This window comes from Engraulis encrasicolus, chromosome 4 (genome assembly GCF_034702125.1).
Source record: "Engraulis encrasicolus isolate BLACKSEA-1 chromosome 4, IST_EnEncr_1.0, whole genome shotgun sequence".
Classification (NCBI taxonomy): Eukaryota; Metazoa; Chordata; class Actinopteri; order Clupeiformes; family Engraulidae; genus Engraulis; species Engraulis encrasicolus.
Window position 1 is genome coordinate 6,294,696 of NC_085860.1, and position 8,933 is coordinate 6,303,628.

Here is an 8,933-nt window from a genome sequence, read left to right on the forward strand (position 1 = left end):
AGTTAAAGTTAATGTTAAAGTATTGTAATGAACCTCATGGTACTTCCCATATACAATTTGGAAAAAAATAACCACTATTTACCTATCTAAAGTGGGGTTAGAATTACTGTCCACGTATGTGGACACCGTGCATGAAAGGGTTAAGGTAAGGGATAATGTATTGTCCACACGCAGTGGTAGAACGCAGGTATACGGAGTATACCCACTTCTAAATTTTAGGGGATTCAGTATACCAACTTAAAATTGATTGATCCATTATTTAGAATGGCATAAATATAAACAGTATACCCACTTCAAAAATGCGAGAATATACAGTATACCCACTTCAAAAAAGTAGACTACACCTAGACGGGGCGAATAACACCCCCAATGCCGAAGGAGGAGGGCTGTTATTCCGCTTCGAAGGAAATATATTTTCCGTAGTCACGTGTGGACAATACATTTGGTATGGACATACAATTATGCCGCCTTTACCAACATTAGAAAGCATACATAGTAAACCAGTGGTTTATAGTAACATGTTTATTGCCATTTTATAGCGTGCGCAAAGAAAGATAGTTCGTGGAACGCTCATAATTTAAAAGGAAAGAAAGGAGTAGCACACTGGAGCTGAATGCAGAATCAAAAACTGTATTAAACAAAGCCGAAAAAAGTAAATGAAACCGACAGACAGGGGACAAGCGTTTCGGTCAGCCCATCATCTTCCTTTTCTTCCTTTTCATGCTGCTCTTGGAATTACGCACCGAGCACGCTCAAGATATTACATTGGCGCGGACGCCACCCCACCATTACGCGCATAATTTTAAAAGGTTAACAAGCAACAGAGTTTGGCTACTTTCTAACTTGTTACAGCCACATTGCGCTTCAAACTGTTTGCAGGCTGCCTCGTTCACTGCGCGATATCTACTAAACTCGGGTTCATAACAGGATCATTTAACTATCTGATCTGCGACAGTATTCCAGGCTACTTCACCCTTAAGGAAACTATCAAGGAACTCCTCACTTGTTACTCACATACTAGTGTTAATAAAATATGTCACGACAGCGGCCGGCGGACAGTGACAGTTTTGCTGTCTTGAAATAACAACATTCGGACAATAGTGTAGACTTGTGCGCTACACGCTGGGGTGGGGCAGGGCTGCTGTAGGTATCCATTGCGCGCGGGAACTGTGTGTAAGTTGCATTTGGGTAGGCTATTGCGCGTGTTATAGTTGATTAAGTAATTGACGAGCCAACGTCCGGCAGCAGTGGCTGAGTGTGTAACTTAACTTAACTTAACTTTTGTAGGCTACTATCGTCCGAGGGTCTCCAGATTGTGATTATTTATTCATTTATTCAAAGAAGATAGCAGTTTACAGACGCTGCTGGTTGCATGGATATTGTGGTGGTTTTCCCTCCTAATTGTATTTTATGAAATTGTAAAAATAAAACTACCATAACCTTTACTCCCGTTGTCTGTCGTTCCTGAATCGTGGTCTAAATTTCACCTCTTACAATAGTGTCCAGTCCAGTGAATGATCCTGCATCCATGGCTAATTGGATAAAGCATACTAAGTGGATTCATCACATGTGAAACGAGAAGGCAGAAAGTGCAATTAGTTAATAAATGAAACAGTGTACACGTCAGTGCTGGTAAAAAAAGAGTTTTAATGACTTGCACAAAGTTGATGCTCGTTTGGTGAACTTCAAAACCTGCGCTGTATTCAATAAAAGCTGGGCATAACGCACATAAAGGACTGAAAATGAAAATACCCCTATATGTGGTACATATTCTATGTTGTAGCCTACTTCAGTTGTTGGTACCCAGACTTGCATTTTGTCGAGTAATGTCCATTTGAACCTCACGTGAAAGTAACGGGGATTGTGCTGCATTTGGTGGATGGAGCTGATATTACGCACATAATTCTACTGAATAAACATCCAACTGCGACCCAAACGGTAACTTGTCGTGGTAGTCTATGTCGAATATGCCTTAATTTGGCTGTTTGCTATTCGCCTCTGGCATCATCCGAGCATGTGTAGTGCGAGACGCCATTATGACCGTTGCGCGTAAATATTTGCAAGACGATGGGGCCGTCAAACACAGTAGGCTATGGATACTTATTTAACGACTTTAATGAAGATGTCATGTAGACTGTTTGACGGCCCCTTCCATAGGAAAGCATCCATTCATCTATCCATCCCTTCCTCATCTTTACGCGCAACGGTAATAATAGCCATTACTTTTCTTGTAGACATTGCGCATAATATTTTATTCATTATCGACTTATTTCAAGCAGCATTCCACTGTCCACTCTGCGTGGCCCTGTTGAAAACATGCATGGTTGCCACCACTTAAAAAGGTGCTTGGAGAGGAGGCAAAACTGGTACAATTTAGGCTGCATTAAAGCATACACGTTAGCTTTCACGTTGTGCGATGGATGGAGACAAGTTTGGAATCGCTCCCTCTCTCTCCCTCTCTCGCTCACACACACACGCGCGACATAATTCTCTGCACTCTTTGCAAGACTCTACTGTCACTTGACTCGTCTTATTGGATACCAGCCAAAATTGTAAGCTAGATAGCCAATAGTTTTGATTGTGCTGCTTGGACTGGAGGTATTTAAACTGCTAAAATGTAGGCTGCATTAAAGCATCCGCACGTTTGTGCGATGGGTGGAGACAACTTGGGAATCGCTGTAAGTTAGAGATTTTTTTAAAACATAGGCTGGCAAGATGTAAATGACCTGCACTGCTTGAAAAAGACGATCGACTATGTGCCCCAGGCATCTTAAATACTAAAAACTAATAGGCGGATGGCGGGTGGATTCGGTTTTGGAAATTGGAGAAAAAACATTAGGGCGGGTGGATAGCAGGTGGATTAGAAATTCTAAGAAGCGGTTGCGGATGAAATAATACATCCACCGCGCACCTCTAGGCCTACTCCACACGTAGGTATATTCCAGACCTACAGAAGACGGTAGCTAGAAGCGTTCATCTAAAAAGTTACCGGAAAGTCAGAAAACTCGCTGCATGACAACCAAATGTGCTCAGTAGACACACGCTGCCCTGATTCAAAGCGATTCCCGCCTCTCTGCCCGCAGCTGGGGCTAGGGCCTACTCAAATACTGTTCCAGAAATGTAAGGAGTAGAAAGTAACATAGGCCTACAGATATTTGTCAAAAATGTAACGGAGTAAAGTAACGGCGTAAAAGTGAAAAAAAGCTTCTCAAATATTGTTCCAGAAATGTAAGGAGTAGAAAGTAACCTAGATAATTGTCAAAAAATGTAACGGCATAAACGTAAAAAACCGACAACATACCAGTTAAAATGAGTAGGCCTAAGTACATTTTATTTATGAAGCACATCTGAAAACAGCAAAAAAAAAAAACATTTGATTTACATACTAGATTACTAGATAGGCCTACTAGATACATAGAGAGAGAGAGAGAGAACGCGCTCCTATGCAGTGTTAATATAGCGATTTCACTTCTCTCTCTCGCTCTTAGTGTTTTTGTTTTTGTTTTACTGTAGCCATGGACTTAACACGGGTGCAGGGGTTCTATAATGTTTTCCGACACTGTTATTTTTCTGCCTCATGCGCGAACTATTTATTGTCATTCAGTTTGTGCCGTTATTAGGCCTAGGCCTATATGAATCGCGGGTAAATCAGTTATATATTAGTTATATATTTAGACTTCGAACAAAAGAAATAGGCCTAGGACACACGGGAATAATAGGATATAAAATAGGCAGCCTGACTGGATCGATGGACGATTTCCAACAATAAAAGACAGGATATGAAACAAAATAGGCAGCTTATTCAATTAATAAAACTATAGCCCAAGAACATTGCCTCGCCGGGCAGGGAGAGAGAGAGAGAGAGAGAGAGAGAGAGAGAGAGAGAGAGAGAGCGGTCCAGTGTTAATGTAACGATTTAACTTCTCTCTCTCTCTCTTTACTGTAGCCATGGACTTAACACAGGTGCATGGGTTCTGTAATGTTTTCAACACTGTTATATGCATAGTGCTCTGGCTCATGCGCGAACTTTGTTGTGTGTAAGGCAGACAGCATTCTCTTGTTGCTGGTGCTTCGCATCTAAAAAGTTACCGCCCAAGAACATTGCCTCGCCGGGCAGAGAGAGAGAGAGAGAGAGAGAGAGAGAGAGAGAGAGAGCGCTCCTATGCAGTGTTAACGATTTAACTTCTCTCTCTCTCTCTTTACTGTAGCCATGGACTTAATCGTAAAAACAACAACAACATAGCCTACCAGTAAAAACGAGTAGCCTAAGTACATTTTATTTATAGATTTACATGTTTAAATCAACAAAAAACAAATAGGCTATTTAAAATAGGCTAGACAAAACCGTTCAAATGAACATATTTAAATAGACAAAACCGTTAAAATGAGCATGAAAAAAGCTGATTCTAAGAAAACCCGTTAAAATGAGCATTAAAAAATCTGATTTACATTTCTAACATAGGCAGACTGAAGGGACCTTTAGTTGAAACCTAAGGATCTTTAGTTCAATTTTAAGGACCTTTCGTTGGCTTTTGCGGTAGACGGACCATCCTCGACTAAAGATCCCCAGCCTTATACTAATGGTCCAACGTTTTGTTCGAATGGTCCCCTCTCACCAATTCATTCGACGAAAAGACCTGATACGACACACACACACACACACACACACACACACACACACACACACACACACACACAAATAGAGCGCACACACACACACACACACACACACACACACACACACGCACACACACACACACACACACACACACACACAGGCATGTACACACTCATCCATGCAGGCAGCAACCCCTCCAACACACACACACACACACACACACACACACACACACACACACACACACACACACACACACAGTCCTGCATCTACAGTTTGGACATCCCTGTCAGCTGTGTGCCACATTGGCACTGCCAATGTGTGTGTCCACCACTGACATGCCAGCTCTTCCCCACCACCCACGCAACAACCCCTTCTTCCCATTCTTCAACACAACTGTGCCTATGTCAAACCAGTCATTGGTGTTCCCAAAGTCCAGAAACAGAAGGGGAAAATGAACTTTTAAAAAAACGGTTATTTCCTTGCACACGGGTCAGTAGCAACCGTAAAAGCTTTTTGCATTATAGCTCTATTTGGTCACGTCTGACGCAGAGCAGAGAAAAAGTGAAGCAATTTTCAGACCGACCGAAAGACAGACAGGCGGACGGAACGCAATGTAGTTTAGTCAGACGTCTCATGGCCACATGAACACGAGTCTGTGTTTTGAAGGAAGAGAACATAAAGTCATCAAGGTATGTGCAGACATTCTGATCCATTTGGGTTTGAAACCAAAAATGAGACGTCTGGCAGCTAGAGCTCCTATTTGTCACAGTTTTATTCTGCTTATTCTTCACCTTGCTGTCACTGCCTCTGGTGCTATAATTCCTAAATAAAAGGCGCCGGCCGAGTAGACCGGGTTCATCGAAGCAGAAATGGGAGAAACATTTAAGAAGAGAATTTAGAACTTCCAAAATTCAACAGAGAACTTCCAACTGAATTGTTTGAAGGCAGGGTCAAATCTTTTTTGTTAGTTAACCTCATTCACACATTTACATCGCCTTCGAATTTGGTGCTTAAAGAAATATTAATAGCCCACAAATGATTTTGATTTATGTTTAATTTTACGACCTTCTCAACGTTTGCATCTGCATTATATGTCGATGGCAAGTGACCTTCGGCTATGGCTTTTGAAAAAAATCCATTAACACATTTATTAAGCACTCTTCTGTGTGTGTGGTAACCTTCCTCAAAGCATCCCCATGTGTACGTGTATTTACTTAAAGCAAAACGTCAGAAAGTTTCAAATTTACTATATTTTCCTTGGTACATGTTCCCCAAAATCGATTTCTCACCTTGTGTACATGTGTCAGCCCGAAATGGTAACACACACGAATTTGAAATTCAAGTTACCGCTCTGGCTCTCCCTCCCCGGGCGCCGCCATGTTCACTCAGGCAACAGGGCCATGACGTAAGAAAGAAAACGCGAAAGTGAAGGTTCACTCACTGGTGGTCACGTTCTATTGCAGCTAGATGGCGCTCGCATCCAAATGTGTCAATGGTGCTGTATTCGCTTCACTTCACCCGCGTTCGCCCCCCGGTGGGCACCCTTCCGGAACGGCAAAGCTTATTGGCTACAGGGAATGATTAGCCTGGTCCTGACCATCCCATAATACTACCATTTCATTTCGTATTTATGGTCTGGCATTTGTTTTCTCTGAAGCGATTGTAGGAAGCAGGAAGTTTGCACTCAGTTATAGTTTGAAATTATTGGACACCTCTCACCCAATCGCTGGCAGTTACTCAACAACAACATAGCACAGACCAGTGGCTCTGGCGCAGATGTGTACGTCATTGTCACGAGCGTTCTCCCCCTTTCGTCCCCACGTGGGGGGCGTATTCGATTATTGGCTGTTTTCTGGGGGGGCGTTGCAATCAAAATTCTACTGCTCCAAGCACTCCACAGAGAAGCACGGCCAGACTACAGTAGTGGAGCCAATCCTTTGGCGGAAGTACGTAGGATGGCTCGCGAGGCTAGGGAATGATGCTTCTCATCTTGTAATTTCTCTGGTGACCCCCACTTGACCCCATGGATTTGACCGCTCGTGAGGAAGACCCCTTCACTTGACAGCTTGTTTATTTACAGAAATGGAAAGCAGCGACTTTATAGCAAATAGCGAACTTTATTGTTCTGACTCGGACCCGGAGATAGCTGACTGAGGATATGTATTAAACAAGACAGGATCCTCGTACGCTATGGACAGTTTGGACGTTCGCCTTGGATGAGATAAGGTAGGCAACTTTGATTCCTTCACAGTAAACGGTAAACAACCAGACTTATCACTGTGACTGTGGACCTTCAAAATAGCAATCGCTGGGAAAACTCTTGTGAACAAACTGGTTGCCTACGTTACGTTCAAACATTATCAAATGTATTGTCAGTCTGTAATAATCTGACATATCTTGTGCAGTAGATGGGCTTTGGCTAGCTTGTTAGCGAAACTCCGGTGATGGCTTTGCATGCTCTCAAAATAATGACAGCTTGTGGGGAGCAGGATATTTTTTTTCCTCGAAAGAAAATGTTGCAAACTTGCATGTTGCGATGTGTTGCAAACTTACGATGGCACTGTAACGTGCTCCTGAAATGTCAGTGACTGGCAAATTATAGGCTAGTTGCCTACAGCCAAAATGAAGTCACTGGTCACAGACAAGTATTTTAACCTAGTAGTAGCATAATTAAGCGGGCTTGCGGAGCAAGGACCATGCAGAGCATGGCCCTTGCAGAGCAAGGCCCGATTCTAGTAATCTCTAAGTCCTGTTTCTAGTTATCGTTCTTGTGCAGGGCAGCAGTAAAATAGAAAATGGATCTCCTCCTAGGCCTTTCGAGATAGAGACACCGTTCAAACACTAAAACGACCGGCTCGGCTTGGAGATCGCGTCTCGTTATAGGCTTCTCTGTGTCTCTTGTCGTTTTCCCGTTTTTGGCGATTTTGTTAAAGCCTGGGTCTCCATTGAAAACAGTGGTGGAACCTCCATGAACCAAGGTTCCGCCACTCTAGAGATTAGAGTGTAGGAGGCTTTTTCGGTCATAAAACATCAACACTTTCACCTAGAAGTTTAGTTGACGCGTTGTTAGCGAGCTCTATGGGATGTCTCCAAATTGTCAAAGTTTCATCTCCCAACTCCCAATACTTTTTAAATGGCAGGTTTGTAAAAAAAAACAGGCCTGGCTCTATGGAGAATCCCATTCTTTCGAAAAGTGCATTTTTCAAGAGATCAGCGCATGTCCCACACGGAGGTCCATTTGTGCCTGAAAAATTTAACCTATAAACTTCATTCAAAGACTGTTAGAGAGATCACAAGCATGACTCCGATCTGTGAAAAGGACACGTGCCAACTCCTTTTAGTTTTTTTACAACGATGTTGTAAAGACAAAAATCTCATTCTCATTTTCTCCCCTGTTAAAGGCTCAATACTAACTGTCAGTTAGTATCAGAACAGGTGCTCCCAATGAAGGATTCCATCTTAACTGCCACTGTCTCAAGATTCTATTCTTAACGAGCAGGTGCGAGCAAGCATTCTAGAAGGCTATTGTTCAGCTCTGCAATGCAATGTAATATAGTCTTGCTGGACTATGCATGACAATTAGCTGCTTGGCTTAGTGGTAATGCATGCCGCTGCATTAGAGATATGGAGGTTGAGGGTTCAAATCCCACCCAAAGCCATGTTGATTTTCTAAATTATATCATATGCAGCGTTCCTTGGCCGACTTAAAATGCCATGTATATCATTTAGTATGGATGGCAAATGTGCTGAATTACAGATATTGAGGTTGGGGGTTCGAAACCCAGTCAAAGCCATGTTGATTTTCAAAATTATACCATATGCAGTGTTCCTTGGCCAACTTAAAATGCCATGTATGTCATTTAGTATGCATGGCAAATGTGCTGGATTACAGATATGGAGGTTGGGGGTTCGAATCCCAGTCAAAGCCATGTTGATTTTCAAAATTATATCATATGCAGTGTTCCTTGGCCAACTTAAAATGCCATGTATGTCATTTAGTATGAATGGCAAATGTGCTGAATTAGGGATATGGGGGTTGGAGGTTCGAACCCCAGTCGAAGCCATGTTGATTTTCAAAATGATATCATATGCAGTGTTCCTTAGCCAACTTCAAATATCATGTATTGTATGTCATTTAATATCAATGGCAAGGCTTGGATTACAGATATGGAGGTTGTGAGTTCTAATCCCGCTCGAAGCCATGTTGATTTTCAAAATTATATCATATGCAGTGTTCCTTAGCCAACTTAAAATACCATGTATGTCATTTAGTATATCCCCAAAACGCAGAGCTACAACACTTTCAAGATGG